Source organism: Pristiophorus japonicus, chromosome 11 (assembly GCF_044704955.1).
Source record: "Pristiophorus japonicus isolate sPriJap1 chromosome 11, sPriJap1.hap1, whole genome shotgun sequence".
NCBI classification, from domain to species: Eukaryota; Metazoa; Chordata; class Chondrichthyes; family Pristiophoridae; genus Pristiophorus; species Pristiophorus japonicus.
The window spans coordinates 101,025,620-101,040,239 of record NC_091987.1 but is presented as its reverse complement, the minus strand read 5'-3'; the positions used below and the strand labels follow the sequence as shown (position 1 = coordinate 101,040,239).

The 14,620-nt window shown below is 41.4% G+C and overlaps 1 protein-coding gene across 33 annotated transcripts in view; it reads right to left on the bottom strand.

Annotated features, from left to right (window-relative positions):
* LOC139276194 (sodium/myo-inositol cotransporter-like) overlaps window positions 1-14,620 on the bottom strand; it is a 58,500-nt gene that overhangs the window by 25,302 nt on the left and 18,578 nt on the right. For 22 of the 33 annotated variants that reach the window (XR_011595855.1, XR_011595859.1, XR_011595857.1 and 19 more), the window contains one exon: window positions 7,330-7,454. The exons of 1 other annotated variant lie outside the window; for it this stretch is intronic. The gene's annotated coding sequence lies outside the window, so the exon portion shown is untranslated. Of the gene's footprint in view, window positions 1-141; window positions 199-6,881; window positions 6,927-7,329; window positions 7,455-14,620 lie in introns of all 33 variants that reach the window. 10 more of the 33 variants (XR_011595866.1, XR_011595868.1, XM_070893810.1 and 7 more) reach the window with 6 other exon arrangements.

Here is a 14,620-nt window from a genome sequence, read left to right as displayed (position 1 = left end):
AAAAATTAAATGGCTGGAAAACCAAAATGTAACTGCTATTTAAGCATTTTAATACACACAAATATATATCAAAATAAGCAATTAAAAAAAATGTAAAATAACGGTGGGAGTAAGCCAAACACATGATTATGGGCCAATCACCTGGCTTTCTTTCACAGTCCACCACGATATCTGAAGGAGAATGTTTCAACAAACACCCTTAAATAGTATAAAATCAAAGGGTTCAGGGGATGGAAAGAAAAATGGAATTATAAAATGCACCTTAGACCAGGGGCTTTATGAAAAATAAACCAAGAAATGCAACTGCAAACTCATCAGCATAACAGATGTGACAATTGTGGGACAAATTATTTCTTTTAGGCAAGCCATCAGTGCCAGACACAATTTACTTATACAACACATTTGATTTGTAAGATTTAAGTAAATCTCCTTAGTTTTTTGGCATTATAAGTGCAATTATAAATTAGATTTAATAACAAGCTGTGCAGTGTTATGTACCATGTGTAGCAGGCCAAAATCAAGGTTTTTGCAAACAGTTAAAAAAATATATAATTCAGTTTTATTCCGTTGTGGTGCATGAAACCTAAACCACAGGTATAAAACTAGCTGTACAAGTACATGTACATGCACTAAGTTGTCACCATAATGTACATATGTGGATTTTATGATATCGCAAAACAACCAAAACGGTTGCTGATTAAGCAGGTATGGAATTAAAGAGTGCCAATTTGCCTCACTCAAAATTATGAATTTATAGCCCATATTATAGTTCTGGAGCAGAGCTCCAGAACAACTCACTCCAAGAAAACAAATCACAAGTTTTAGAAAATATGACACGGTTTATGCATCTCTCAGGAGTGTGACTAAGTACAATTATGTCAAAAGTGGACAACACAAATTAAAGTCACAAAACCATTAAAAGCACTTATTGTACATTATATTTGGTTAAAAGCATATAGATTCACACTTCAAAGCACACCGCTTAGCAAAATGCTTAGCAGCGCTAACAAAAAGCAGCTGAGATGACCACAATCCAACCAACCAAATCTGACAACTGAAATAGGATATGGTGACAGGCTAAAAATATGGAACAATTAAGAAAAATATAGGAAACTAAAAATAAAAGTTTCTCCAGTAACACTGCACTGGCTCCCCTTCAAATGAATTCAAATCATAGCCTAAAAGGTCATTTATCCTCGAGGGGTAAATTTCACTATATCATGATAATGACGCAAGATCCATTCCTACAATTATTTAAATGCATAAGAATAAGTTATGATATAATTGCAAGAAAGTCCAAAGTTAATCCCTCTAGTACATACTCAGCCTGTCATCCAACTGCATTTTCAAACACCCTTAATGTCTTCAACGCAATCACCGTTCCAGGTAAATTATTCCAAATGTTTTTCATTCCCAGTGAAGTTTTTTTCCAATGCATCGGTTATAAATTTGCTTTTCACTACTTTAAATTTATATCTTCTGGTCTTACTGGCTGGACTTACCTTGAACCCTTCGCATCTAGAGTACATTGCATTTAATACATCTTATTAAGGTATTTAAGATTTTCAAGAGAATAGATAAACTGCATCGTAGAATGATGTTCATTATTAATACAAGGTCTAAGATACATGGGTTTAAAGTCAGATGATGAAAATATTAAAATATGGCTTCTTCACATAGAGGGTAGTACACATGTGAAATAGCCTACCTAGCAGGCAGCAGAATCAAGAGTATTCATTTTAATGGGATGAGAGATGCTGCTTTGGTAGACAAGGCTACTGGAGACCAGAGTAAAAAGTCTGGGGATTGGTTTGATAGATGTAACTAGTAATTCCCAACTCTGTATATATCTATCTTCCCAAGGAATTTAGGATGGGTGCATATTATTTACGTATATCTAGTGATGCATCATTGGTAACATCCCCTGCCTGATTGCCTTAGGAAATCAGAGAAAAGTTTTTTTCAGAAATTGGCCAGTTTTTTTGCCTCCTACTGGAGTTCGCATTACTAGCAGGTGGGAAGGGTGAGCACTAATGGACCAGAAATCTTTTCTCATACTTGAATGTAGCTCAATCAGATCCACTTACCATTCTCTAGGCTGAGTAACTTATAAACTTCTCTAACCGCTTCTCGTACCTCACCTAGCCTACACTTGAAATAATTTATGCCGGTTTTCTCTCCACCTTCTATGTCCCTTTTGAAGTGTGATGACAAATGGTGCCTCACAGCACTGCAAATGTCATCTAACCAGTATATTATAAAACCTCATCATAATTTCTGTCTAGCTATATAGCCCCAAAAGCTTGCAAAATTGCTTCTCCACATTACTTCAACATTGAAAGTGACAAATCTACTGTTACTTCTAATCCCCTTTCTAAATCTCCTTGGGTCAATACTATTCCCTTCAAGTGCCACAAATCTTTCGTTGAATATGTAATAATCTGGCACAGCGCATTTTTTTAATAATCTAATTTGGAGAGACTAGAAAACCTGGGATTGTTCAACATTAAGGGCGATTTAATAAAGGTGTTCAAAATTATGAGGGGTTTGATAAGAGTCAATATGTAGTTTCCACTGGTAAGTGGGTCGGTAACCAGAGGACACGAATTTAAGATAGTTGGAAAAAGAACCAAAGGAGAGGAGAATTTTTTTTTTTTTTATAAACAGAGTTTTTATGATTTGGAATGCACTGCCCAAAAGGGTGGTGGAAGCAAATTCAATAGTAACTTTCAAAAGGGAATTATATACCTGTACTTGAAAAATAAAAATTTACAGGGCTAGGGGAAAAGAGCAGGGGAATGGGACTAACTGGATAGCTCTTTCAAAGAACTGGCACAGACACAAGCACAATGGGCCAAATGGCCTGCTTCGGTGTTGAAAGATTCTATGAATTCAGCATTATGTTCCAGTCTACAATATTGAGAATCAGATCAGCTGTTTGCATTTCTTAAGGGGAAAGTCACGGGAAGAGAGTGTAGTTTTGTTCAAATTACTCATTTTATTTTAAGAGAATAATATCGTTTCATCTTATTTATTCAGTTTTTTAAAAAAATGCATAAATTTTGGCATGGCAACTGGGACGAAGTTCTCCCTCACTACTAGACCACTCTAATAATGCCAGTCACGTCACAGAGAGCTCCCCAGAGCAATTCCACTATCGACAGTAGAACTGAGATTTCAAACAAGTCTGAGCGCTGCTCGACAGCTACTTGGTCTGGGAAATTACGTTATAGGTTGAAGTGATAAAGAGCAGGAAACCCCTCTGATTTTCCCTTCCCTAATTCAGAGCTTCCTACCTAATTCTTGAACTCTACCACTGTCCAAACTATGATCTGTAAGCAAACTAAAGAAACAAATGCAGGACCTCAGCTACTTCTACCTGCTGAGCTAGAGAAAAATTCAAGATTTAGCTTTTAAAAAATTACATTAACACACAAAATAGGAACAGGAGTTGGCCATACGGCCCCTCAAGCTTGCTCCGCCATTCAGTAAGATCATGGTTGATCATCGACCTCAACTCCACTTTCCCACCCGATACCCATATCCCTTGATTCCCCTAGAGTCCAAGAATCTATTTATCTCAACCTTGGTATACTCAACAGTTGAGCACCCACAGTCCTGTGGGGTGGAGAATTCCAAAGATTCACAACCCCCCCAAGTGAAGAAATTCCTCCTTATCTCAGTCCTAAATGGCCGACCCCTCATTCTGAGACTGTGCCCCCTAGTTCTAGACTCTCCAGCCAGGGAAAACAACCTCTCAGCACCCACCCTGTCAATCCCCCTCAGAATCTTATATTTCAATGAGATCACCGCTCATCCTTCTAAACTCCAGAGAGTACAGGCCCAATCTCCCCTCATAGGACAACCTTTTCATCCCAGGAATCAATCCAGTGAACCTTTGTTGCACCGCCTCCAAGGTAAATATATCCTTCCTTAGGTACCGAGACCAAAACTGAATACAGTATTCCAGGTGTGGTCTCAGCAAAGCCCTGTACAATTGTATAAAGACTTCTTAGTCTTGCACTTTAACCCCTTTGCAATAAAGGCCAACATGCCATTTGTAATCCTAATTGCTTGTTGTACCTGCATGTTAACTTTGAGTTTCATGTATAAGCACACCCAAATCCCTTTGAACACCAACATTTAATAGTTCCTCACCATTTTAAAAATATTGTTTTTCTATTCTTCCTACCAAAGTAAATAACCTCACATTTCTCCACATTATGGGCCCAAGTTTCCACATGATTCGCGCCTGATTTTTAGGAGCAACTGGTGGAGAACGGACTATTTTAGAAATCGCAATTCTCCACATTTTTTTTTCTGCAGTTCTAGTCAGGTAGAACAGTTCTACTTTAGAACAGAATTTTTTCTTCAAAAGGGGGCGTGTCCGGCCACTGACGCCTGATTTGAAAGTTTCCACAGTGAAAATGTACTCCAAACTAAAGTAGAATGGAGCCAGTGAAGATTTTTGTAGAACTGAAAAAACCTGTTCTACACATTAAAAAATCAGGCGCAGGTTACAAATTAGGCGTCCAGAACGAGGTGGGGGGGGGAAGGGGGGAAAGGGAACTCATTAAATTCGACAATAAATCCTTATTTATACTTATACAAATATTATACAAATAAATCCAACCTGAATAAACATTTATAAGCAAAGAAAAGATTAAATAAACCATCTTCCTACCTGTGTGAAAGTGCTTCAGGCAGCTCAGCGATGTTCCCGCGAATGGGAGGGAGGGGCAGGCAGTAACGAGGCAGCAAACAGCTTTCCACTTGAGGTGGAAGCCTTAGTCGACTCAGCAATGTTCCCGCGAACGGGAGGGGGGGGGGGGGGAAGGGAAGAGGGAGGGGCAGGCAGTAACGAGGCAGCAAACAGCTTTCCATTTGAGGTGTTCCCGCGAACGGGAGGGGGGGGGGGGGAGGGAGTGCCAATGTTTTTTTCACACTGCACGTGCGCGCATGCTCCAACGCGCACGCGCAGCGTTGCCGGCAGGGAAAACAACTAATTTAAATAGTACCCGCCCCCCTCCCACTTACAAAATCGGCGCGAGTGTAGGCTCCGCCCCCCTGCACGCTGCGCCAGGCAGACAAGGAGCTGCAGAACGCTCGAGAATTGAGATTTTTTTTTTTAGGCGCCCGTTTTAGGTGCGAAAAACTGGCGCCCAGCTCGGAGGGGAGCCCGTTTTTTTTCTTGTGGAAACTTGGGCCCCATACTTCATCTGCTGCCTTCTTGCCCACTTAATCTGTCTATATCCTTTCAGGCTCTGAGTACTCTTCACGACTTACTTTCCTACCTAGCTTTGTATCGTCAGCAAACTTGGATACATTACACTTGGTCCCTTCATCCAAGTCATTAATATAGATTGTAAAGAGCGGAGGCTCCAGCAGGGATCCTTGCGGCACCCCACTTGTAACAGCCTACCAATCTGAAAATGACCAGTTTATTTCTACACTGTTTTCTATCCTTTAACCAATCCTCTATCCATGCTAGTATATATTATCTCTAAACCCACGAGTCCTTATCTTGTGCAATAATGTTTCGAATGGCCCTTTTATCAAATGCCTTTTGATAATCCAAATATACTATATCCACTGGTTCCCCTTTATCTACCCTGCTATTTACATCCTCAAAAACTCTAATAAATTTGTCAAACACAATTTCCCATTCATAAAACCATGTTGACTCTGCCCAATCATATTATGACTTTCTAAGTGCCCTGTTACCACTTCCTTAACATATATCAGCATTTTCCAGATGACTGATGTCAGGCTAATTAGCTTGTGGTTCTGTTTTCTCTCTCGCTTCGTTCTTGAATAGCGGTGTTACATTTGCTACCTTTCAATCCATTGGCACAGTTCCAGAATCTAGGGAAATTTGGAATCCTTAAAGAGCAAAATTAAAAACTGCATTTTGCTACAAAGTTCAATCTTTGAGTACTGCAGTATTTTTTCTTAGTATGAAAATATACTGGAGTTAGAATTTAGATAGTACCTGTATTGTTAAAACATATTTTATATACCTTGTTACTGGTACTCCTTCATGTTTCAAAATAATGTAAACTAAAATTGCTCTTCCAAAGTGTGTACGTTTTGAAACACTATCTGCTTTAAAAACATATCTGCTCAAGACTGAGACAACTAGATCTGATGCCCTTGTCTTCCTCAGCTTTGCATCTAAAATTGTCCACCCACTGCAGGCAATGAGATAAATAGAACATAGGGGAACAGTAGTAGGCCAATCAGCCCCTCAAGCCTGTTCTGCCATTCAATTAGATCATGACTGATCTACATCATAACTCCATCTACTCACCTTGGTTCCGTAACCCTTAATACCATTGACTAACAAAAATTTACTAATATTAGTTTGATAAATTTCAATTGAAAATTGAATTTGAAGAAGCATGCTTGGCTTGATTTACTTTAACCCGATGGATTCTCCACCTTGTGTTGTAAAGTCACAGCCAGCACTGCCATTCTGAGTGTTTTATTGCTCACTTCAGCCCTACTTCCCAAGCTGACTTAACTGGTTATCAGTATCTGTTCTAGGGTTCTGGGTAAAAGCATTTGTCACAAAAAAGATTTTTTTAAAGTTTCTACCCACATTTGCCTAAGACGATGCAAAATTCCAAAGATCCCAATTTAGACTAGATTCTACAATTGCAAGTAACTGGGTCACGTACCATCACTATTAAGTACTTGTACCTCTCTGGCTTTAAAATAAAATAACATTCACCTTCCAGTGGTGAATCAGCAGTGAGAATATTTGCAAACAGAAGCAACTGTGTCTTTGGCTCTGTTGTGCCTGAATTTATACAAACCAACATTTTAAAAGATCACTAAAAGCAACAACTTGGGTTGTAACTTTTCCATGCGTCACTTACCAGCCTCAAACAGCTCGAGAAAGCACAGGTGAATTCTGTTTCCTACTAAAAGGACAGATTCTAGCATTGTCAAACATCACAACTTTTAAAATAATTACCTTATTTTGAACACATGTACAGAAATATTGCAAATAAAGGAATTTAAAAAAACAATTGCCAAGCTTATATATAATATATAACTTGCATTACTTTTGAATAAAGTGCAAAAAAGTTTATTTGGAGATACAGTAATTATGAATACCGTAGAACCCTGTTACAGCAAACTCAGTTGCTAGTGAAAGAACCTCATCATAATTCACTTACCAATGGAACAGCATTACTGTGACAAATATATTATTTACATCTAGAAAAACAAAGCAGTAACCTTCCATTGTTTAGCCTATAAAATTCTGTTGAATACATTTCACAGATAAATAGAAATCGGTACCTTTGGTTAAAAAACACTCACCATCTTAGTTAACAGCAGTTTTGAAAAGTGAGCACTGCAGTTCACCTACGGAAAATGGGTCAGTCTCAGGATCACAACTTTTTTTGCAAAGAATGCAGTCAGTTTCAGTCAGTCAGGTACACAACCTAAAGTACAGCATGTAGCACATACTTTTGATTAGAGTTTTGAATTAATCACTCTTTGAATCAATGTCGACAGTATAGCAATTTGAAGCCGAGCTATTTACTGTAACTGAACCTGAACCTTGCTGCACTTTGAATTGAAGTAAATCAATTGGTTACCAAACTCCAAATTTGTAGCATGGCCATAACAAACATCATTTCCCGAAAAGTCCTTCACTAAGAGATTATCATTGAATAAAACTTACCTTCTGTCTAGACATATAATAACCTTGGACCACTGTAAACTAAAAACTGGGCTTTAATAAAGAACACAGCATTTGAGCTACAAAGAGAAGCGAAGTTCTTGAATAGACAAAAGTAGCTTACATATCCAGTATACTTGACTTTTACATTACTGTTTGTAGTTGATATGTTCTTACAGTGCTGTATTAATTCTGCAGTCACAGAAGAATTTAACCATATAATCTGCATCATTTGTTTACCCTTTTCATGTTCATAAATACTTTTGTGAAAAATAGAACAGGCCCCACTGCTTACAGTAGGCGTGTTGGTGCTAACGCGATTTGCCCTCTATACGCAATGAACAGTTCACAACGACAACAACTTGTATTTATATAGCACCTTTAATGTACTGAAACGTCTCGGTGCTTCACAGGAGTGTTATGAGATAACAAATCAACACCGAGCCACACAAGTAGAAATTAGCGCAGGTGACCAAAAGTTTGATCAAAGATGTATGTTTTAAGGACTGTCTTGAAAGAGGAAAGAGAGGCGGAGAGGTTTAGGCAGGGTGTTCCAGAGCTTGAGGTTTAGGCAACAGAAGGCACGGCCACCAATAGTTGAGCAATTAGAATCAGGGATGCTCGAGGGCATAATTAGAGGAGCGCAGACATCTCGGGGGTGAAGGGGGGGGGGGGGGGAGGAGGTTGTGGGGCTGGAGGAGATGAGAGAGATAGGGAGGGGGGAGGCCACGGAGGGATTTGAAAATAAGGATTGAGAATTTTGAAATCGATGTGTTGCTTAACTGGAAGCCAATGTAGGTCAGCGAGCACAGGGGCGATGGGCGAGCGGGACTTGTTGAGAGGTAGGACACAGGCAGCCGAATTTTGGATCATCTCTAGTTTGCGTGGGGTAACATAGAAAATAGGTGCAGGAGTAGGCCATTCGGCCCTTCGAGTCTGCACCACCATTCAATAAGATCATGGCTGATCATTCCCTCAGTACCCCTTTCCTGCTTTCTCTCCATACCCCTTGATCCCCTTAGCCGTAAGGGCCATATCTAACTCCTTTTTGAATATATCCAATGAACTGACATCATCCAATGAACTGACATCAACATCTCTGCGGCAGGGAATTACACAGGCTAACAACTCTCTGAGTGAAGAAGTTTCTCCTCATCTCAGTCCTAAATGGTCTACTCCTTATCCCAAGACTGTGTCCCCGGGTTTTGGACTGCCCCAACATCGGGAACATTCTACATAGAAACATAGAAAATAGGTGCAGGAGTAGGCCATTCGGCCCTTCTAGCCTGCACCGCCATTCAATGAGTTCATGGCTGAACATTCAACTTCAGTACCCCATTCCTGCTTTCTCGCCATACCCCTTGATCCCCCTAGTAGTAAGGACCTCATCTAACTCCTTTTTGAATATATTTAGTGAATTGGCCTCAACAACTTTCTGTGGTAGAGAATTCCACAGGTTCACCACTCTCTGGGTGAAGAAGTTCCTCCGCATCTCGGTCCTAAATGGCTTACCCCTTATCCTTAGACTGTGACCCCTGGTTCTGGACTTCCCCAACATTGGGAACATTCTTCCTGCATCTAACCTGTCTAACCCCGTCACAATTTTAAATGTTTCTATGAGGTCCCCTCTCATTCTTCTGAACTCCAGTGAATACAAGCCCAGTTGATCCAGTCTTTCTTGATAGGTCAGTCCCGCCATCCCGGGAATCAGTCTGGTGAACCTTCGCTGCACTCCCTCAATAGCAAGAATGTCCTTCCTCAGGTTAGGAGACCAAAACTGTACACAATACTCCAGGTGTGGCCTCACCAATGCCCTGTACAACTGTAGCAACACCTCCCTGCCCCTGTACTCAAATCCCCCTTGCTATGAAGGCCAACATGCCATTTGCTTTCTTAACCGCCTGCTGCACCTGCATGCCAACCTTCAATGACTGATGTACCATGACACCCAGGTCTCTTTGCACCTCCCCTTTTCCTAATCTGTCACCATTCAGATAATAGTCTGTCTCTCTGTTTTTACCACCAAAGTGGATAACCTCACATTTATTCACATTATACTTCATCTGCCATGCATTTGCCCACTCACCTAACCTATCCAAGTCACACTGCAGCCTCTTAGTGTCCCCCTCACAGCTCACACCGCCACCCAATTTAGTGTCATCTGCAAACTTACATATTACACTCAATTCCTTCATCTAAATCATTGATGTATATTGTAAAGAGCTGGGGTCCCACCCAGCACTGAGCCCTGCAGCACTCCACTAGTCACTGCCTGCCATTCTGAAAAGGACCCGTTTATCCCGACTCTCTGCTTCCTGTCTGCCAACCAGTTCTCTATCCACGTCAGTATATTACCCCCAATACCATGTGCTTTAATTTTGCACACCAATCTCTTGTGTGGGACCTTGTCAAAAGCCTTTTGAAAGTCCAAATACACCACATCACTGGTTCTCCCTTGTCCACTCGACTAGTTACATCCTCAAAAAATTCCAGAAGATTTGTCAAGCATGATTTCCCCTTCATAAATCCATGCTGACTTGGACCGATCCTGTCACTGCTTTCCAAATGTGCTGCTATTCCTTAATAATTGATTCCAACATTTTCCCCACTACTGATGTCAGGCTAACCGGTCTATAATTACTCGCTTCCTCTCTCGCTCCTTTTTTAAAAAAGTGGTGTTACATGAGCTACCCTCCAGTCCTTAGGAACTGATCCGGTCGATAGACTGCTATAAGAACATAAGAATTAGGAACAGGAGTAGGCCATCTAGCCCCTCGAGCCTGCTCCGCCATTCAACAAGATCATGGCTGATCTGGCCGTGGACTCAGCTCCACTTACCCGCCCGCTCCTCATAACCCTTAATTCCCTTATTGGTTAAAAATCTATCGATCTGTGACTTGAATACATTCAATGAGCTAGCCTCAACTGCTTCCTTGGGCAGAGAATTCCACAGATTCACAACCCTCTGGGAGAAGAAATTCCTTCTCAACTCGGATTTAAATTGGCTTCCCCTGTATTTTGAGGCTGTGCCCCCTAGCTGCAGTCTGCCCGACCAGTGGAAACAACCTCTCTGCCTCTATCTTGTCTATCCCTTTCATTATTTTAAATGTTTCTATAAGATAACCCCCTCATCTCTGGAATCAGCCTAGTGAATCGTCTCTGTACCCCCTCCAAAGCTAGTATATCCTTCCTTAAGTAAGGTGACCAAAACTGCACGCAGTACTCCAGGTGTGGCCTCACCAATACCCTATACAGTTGCAGAAGAACCTCCCTGCTTTTGTACTCCATCCCTCTCGCAATGAAGGCCAACATTCCATTCGCCTTCCTGATTACCTGCTGCACCTGCAAACTAACTTTTTGGGATTCATGCACAAGGACCCAGGTCGGGTGGCACCGTTTAATGTTTTATGTTTTTGCAGGTGAACTCCAAAGAGTTTCATGCACAAGGAAACCCAGGTCCCTCTGCACCGCAGCATGTTGTAATTTCTCCCCATTCAAATAATATTCCCTTTTACTGTTTTTTTTTCCCCCCAAGGTGGATGACCTCACACTTTCCAACATTGTATTCCATCTGCCAAACCTTAGCCCATTCGCTTAACCTATCTAAATCTCTTTGCAGCCTCTCTGTGTCCTCTACACAACCCGCTTTCCCACTAATCTTGGTGTCATCTGCAAATTTTGTGACACTACACTCTGTCCCCTCTTCCAGGTCATCGATGTATATTGTAAACAGTTGTGGTCCCATCACCGATCCCTGTGGCACACCACTAACCACCGATTTCCAACCCTAAAAGGACCCATTTATCCCGACTCTCTGCTTTCTGTTAGCATGGATAGAGAATTGGCTGGCTAATACATTTCCACTGACTCCACGTACCTCTATCTTCTGCAGTAACCTTTTGTGTGGCACCTTATCGAATACCTTTTGAAAATCTAAATACACCACATCCATCGGTACACCTCTATCCACCATGCTCGTTATATCCTCAAAGAATTCCAGTAAATTAGTTAAACATGATTTCCGTTTATGAATCCATGCTGCGTCTGCTTGATTGCACTATTCCTCTCTAGATGTCCCGCTATTTCTTCCTTAATGATAGCTTCAAGCATTTTCCCCACTACAGATGTTAAACTAACCGGCCTATTGTTACCTGCCTTTTGTCTGCCCCCTTTTTTAAACAGAGGCGTTACATTAGCTGCTTTCCAATCCGCTGGTACCTCCCCAGAGTCCAGAGAATTTTGGTAGATTATAACAAATGCATCTGCTATAACTACCGCTATCTCTTAATACCCTGGGATGCATTTCATCAGGACCAGGGGACTTGTCTACCTTGAGTCCTATTAGTCTGTCCAGCACTACCCCCCTAGTGATACTCTCCTTTATTTCCTTGGTTATCCACGGCTGGTTATCCCTTCTCTTACCGCCCTTCTTTTTCACTCGAATATATTTTTGTTGAGTACTATGAAAGAGCTCCTTAAAAGTCCTCCACTGTTCTTCAATAGTGATAGCAATTTCTGGCATGGTTTCTGTGTCTTCCACTGTGAAGACCGAAGCAAAATAATTGTTTAAGGTCTCAGCCATTTCCACATTTCCCATTATTAAATCCCCCTTCTCATCTTCTAAGGGACCAACATTTACTTTAGTCACTTTTCCGTTTTATATATCTGTAAAAGCTTTTACTATCCGTTTTTATGTTTTGCGCAAGTTTACCTTCGTAATCTATCTTTCCTTTCTTAGTCATTCTTTGCTGTCGTTTAAAATTTTCCCAATCTTCTATTTTCCCACTAACCTTGGCCACCTTATACGCATTGGTTTTTAATTTGATACTCTCCTTTATTTCCTTGGTTATCCACGGCTGGTTATCCCTTCTCTTACCGCCCTTCTTTTTCACTCGAATATATTTTTGTTGAGTACTATGAAAGAGCTCCTTAAAAGTCCTCCACTGTTCTTCAATTGTGCCACCGTTTAGTCTATGTTTCCAGTCTACTTTAGCCAACTCTGCCCTCGTCCCACTGTAGTCCCCTTTGTTTAAGCATGGTACGCTCGTTTGAGACACTACTTCCTCACCCTCAATCTGTATTACAAATTCAACCATACTGTGATCACTCATTCCGAGAGGATCTTTTACTAGGAGATCGTTTATTATTCCTGTCTCATTACACAGGACCAGATCTAAGATAGCTTGCTCCCTTGTAGGTTCTGTAACATACTGTTCTAAGAAACAATCCCGTATGCATTCTATGAATTCCTCCTCCAGGCTACCCCGTGCGATTTGATCAATCGATATGTAGGTTAAAATCCCCCATGATTACTGCCGTTCCTTTTTCACATGCCTCCATTATTCCCTTGATTATTGCCCGCCCCACCGTGAAGTTATTATTTGGGGGCCTTTAAACTACGCCCACCAGTGACTTTTTCCCCTTACTATCTCTAATCTCCACCCACAATTCAACATTTTGTTCATTAGAGCCAATTATCGTCTCTCACAACTGCCCTGATATCATCTTTTATTAACAGAGCTACCCCACCTCCTTTCCCTTCATGTCTATATTTCCGAATCGTCAGATACCCCTGTATGTTTAATTCCCAGTCTTGGCCACCCTGCAACCACGTTTCTAATATGGCCACCAAATCATACCCATTTGTAATGATTTGTGCCGTCAACTCATTTACTTTATTTCGAATGCTGCTGGAATGCTGTTGGAAAACGATCACCAATGCATCCACTATTTCTAGGGCCACTTCCTTAAGTACTCTGGAATGCACACCATCAGGCCCCGGGGATTTATCGGCCTTCAATCCCATCAATTTCCCTAACACAATTTCCCACCTAATAAGGATATCCTTCAGTTCCTCCTTCTCACTAGACCCTCGGTCCCCTAGTACTTCCGGAAGGTTATTTGTCTCTTCCTTCGTGAAGACAGAACCAAAGTATTTGTTCAATTGGTCTGCCATTTCTTTGTTCCCCATTATAAATTCACCTGAATCCAACTGCAAGGGACCTACGTTTGTCTTCACTAATCTTTTTCTCTTCACATATTTATAGAAGAATGTGGGAGGCCAGCCAGGAGTACGTTGTCAAGTCTAGAGGTAACAAAGGCATGGATGAGGGCTTCAGCAGCGGATGAACTGAGGCAAGGACGGAAACGGGAGATGTTACGAACGTCTTAGTTATGCTGCGGATATGTGGTCAAAAGCTCATTTCAGGGTCAAATATGACACCAAGTTTACGAACAGTTTGGTTCAGCCTCAGACAGAAGTTGAGGGAGGGATGGAGTCAGTGGCTAGGGAACGGAGTTTGTGACGAAAAGAATGGCTTCGGTCTTCCCAATATTCAATTGGAGAAAATTTCTGCTCATCCAGAACTGGATGTCAGACAAGCAGTGTGACAATTTAGAGACCGTGGAGGGGCCGAGAGAAGTGGTAGTGAGATAGAGCAGAGTGTCATCAGCGTACATGTGGAAACTGATGCTGTATTTTCAGATGATGTCATAAAGGGGCAACATGTAGATGAGAAATAGGAGGGGGCCAAAGATAGATCCTTGGGGGACACCAGAGGTAACGATGCGGGGTGGGAAGAGAAGCCGTTGCAGGTGATTCTCTGGCTACGATTAGGTAGATAAGAATGGAGTCAGACAAGTGCAGTCCCACCCAGCTGGACGATGGTGGAAAGAGGTTGGAGAAGGATAGAGTAGTCAACTGTGTTAAAGGTTGCAGGCAAGTCAAGAAAGATGAGGAGGGATGGTTTGCCTTTGTCACAGTCACAAAGGATGTCATTTGTGACTTTGATGAGAGCCATCTCGGTACTGTGGCAAGAGCAGAAATCGGATTGGAGGGAACGAATTCCGGGAAAGATGGGAACAGATTTGGGAGGCGACAATACGTTCAAGGACTTGAGAGAGGAAAGGGAGGTTGGAGATGGGGTG